The following is a 2,958-nucleotide window of genomic DNA, read 5'->3' on the forward strand; positions in this document are numbered from 1 at the left end:
GGGAAAGATTCTTTATTATTATCGTTCGCCCATAACGAGTAGACTTTGGTTTAGTGATCACTTACGCAATTCGACTGATGTTAATTAAAAAAAAAGTGATAGATAATTTCAATTAATATAATGTATATTGTAGATCTCCCCCCCCTTATACATAGGATCGAACAGCGGTAAATTTCGTAAGTGATGCTATGCTGGCTTGAGCGCATCCGTTTTCTTGCTTGGCTAGAATTGGCTAAGGCAAAGGCCCTATTCGTCTAAGGGGTAATGGTGGACGAAAATCTGACAAGTTATGCCACTTATGTGAGAAATATGGCCATGAAGTGCTTCAGTGCTATCACCGATATGATAAGAACAAAAAAGGTCCCCGCAAGAATGACAACCACAATGGTTCAGCTTCAGCCTATCTAGTCACTCCAGAAAGTGCTACTGACCCAGCATGGTACGTACTTAGACACTGGTGCAACCCACCATGTGACACACACACCTGAGAATGTTGATTTGAGTGGTACTACCAACTCAGGTATAAACTCTCTTCTAGTGGGTGATGGGGCTGCTATAATAAAATAGTTGATTGAATCATTAACTCCATACCGAAGCTTACAGAAGATAAATAAGCTGCTGAATCATCTGTTCCTGAAGCAGGTGGGTAACACAGAGAGTTACTAAAATCCATCTTAGTTCCGTTGCGTGCCCCAGCAATCAAACGGATGCGAGTTAGCCTTTCTCTAAAGTACCGGCTTTCGCACTAGTGCGCCCTATCCCGTTTAAGGCTCAGTCTTAGTAGTAACTACTGACTAAGGAAAGAAGGAGAAGACAGTCTTCCTTTCGTACTTAACTCTCCTCCTTGCTTCTTTTTTCACTTCACTGAGCTGAAAGTCAAAATACTCCGCCACCTCTATAGCAGTAGTCGTAGAAGACTCATACCTACTAATATATACCTCTTTAGTAATCAACACTCTCAATACACACTAACACTATATCCGTCATGAATCTTTGCCTTCGTTACCCGTCTATCAAGGGCGATACTGAGGGGGTTTTTGAGAGTGCACCCCCTTTGTAGGAGAATATATTAATATATATATTTAAGTGACCTTATTTGGGGTATTCTTTCGTCCAAGGAAAGATGAAGGAAGCAGGCAAATAGCATATAAGGCCTTAGAACTTTTAGGGCGAGAAAACTTTCTTTCTTAACCCTATTTAATGTCGGGGGGTAGGCCTTAAACGAGTCAGTTCAATTAATAGCAGATATTCAGTAATCCCTTGACGGAAAAGCTCGTAGGGCAGAAAGAACATATAAATCGAGAAGTCGCAGAGTCAAGTCACGGAGTCGCAGGGATGTCAAAACAGGAAATGCGTGATCGCATCGCCTTAATAGTTTACAAAAGCAAAATTATTTTGATTGATTACAGACATCGAATAGACAATCTTTTAGACTATTTTGAAACTATATAATCAAATCAGTAGAAAGGCAGAAGAAATGCACCGGTTTCTAATTTAAGAAGAGCTGAAAAAAGGATATGACACTCTTGAAGTAAGTTCTGTCGTCCTACTCGTTCTCTTGTGGGTATGACGAGCGGCTGCGGGGAACTCCGCGAGGGCGATAGGCCCACAGCACCTTATATGCAAGGTTCTTAGCTCATCCCGTAGCCAAAAAAACCAAAAGATGGAAAACAGGGGAATGGCCGGTTATGGAAGGAAAACCCCTTTACCCCCAGCTTCCAGGGCCATCAGGGCGGGAAGGAATGCCAGAAGCAAACGATTCCGCCGCACTGTGTAAGCAAGCAGACAGGCAGGGCAAGAAAGCTAGATCCACAAAGGGCCAGTTCTCCCAAGATGCGGTCAAGCACCCTCTTTCAGTTACATGCCATTTTTCATGTAAAAAAGGCCAAGAACAGAGGAGAAGATACCCTCGCTGGACCAGGACGAGGCTGCTACTCTATCGACGCCTGTATGCGGACACAACTAAAAGGGGGTGAGCCTTTCCCGTAATCCGACATTGACCTAGAACTCGCCCTTTCGGTACCTGTCTAGCAAGCTTTTTCTCTGCCGGTAGCTGGTCAAGAGTAAAGGCGAAGCTTGGATCCGCCTTAGAAGAAAGGTTCGCACTGAACACTTTCCCAATCCCAAAAAAAAAACACACGAAACAAGACACACATGGGCAGGCCCAGCAAACACTTCTCTCTCTTATGTAAAGACAGAAATAAGCAAATATCATAAGAGAAGTGAGGATCATGTCAATCACTGTCAAATCGAATGGAGAATGACACAAAGGCTTCTGTGCATATCCCGGAAAAGAAGTGAAAAGCCCCTAGTCCCCAGGCATTTTCGGTCAACTGGGGGACAAAAAATTCCTCTACAACATCGAATTCCGCGGCAGGAGCGATATCAGATACTGAGTAGGTGGCATAAGTGGTATCATATCAGCAATCCAGTTAAGCAGCATTATACTAGACTCTAACAGAATAAAAGTATGCGATAGAGAACTTTGCGCCACCATAACCAGATGATTGGAGAAGAAGATCGGAGACAGATATTGATTCCTTGCTGGTGGGCACTCTATTGGGTCTCCTGTGCTACCTCGACCAAAAAGGGCTACAACCTCTGATTCCGGGACATAATTTTTGGAAAAGGATTCCCTTTACATGAACGAACTGGCTCAGTTTTAGAAGACAATTCAAGACTAACATCATACTCCTCCGCGGCATCGGTGGTTACCACTGAAGGGGATGTTGTCGCTTACTAGGATGTTTTCTCCTAATCGTCTATAGAGTTTTGAGCTAGTGATCCAAAATTGATTTGGCAGAAGCTTCGATCTAGAATGCAGTATCTGGGATTAAAAAAGGATACCGCTCTACTCTAGCAGTAATAAAAAGTCCTCCCCTCCATTCTCCATTGCTTACGGAGACGGCAAATCCAGAGAAAGTTCTAGGCCCTATCTTGGGTTGGCATCAATGTTAG

Source organism: Arachis duranensis, unplaced genomic scaffold (genome assembly GCF_000817695.3).
Source record: "Arachis duranensis cultivar V14167 unplaced genomic scaffold, aradu.V14167.gnm2.J7QH unplaced_Scaffold_633524, whole genome shotgun sequence".
In the NCBI taxonomy this organism is placed as follows: domain Eukaryota; kingdom Viridiplantae; phylum Streptophyta; class Magnoliopsida; order Fabales; family Fabaceae; genus Arachis; species Arachis duranensis.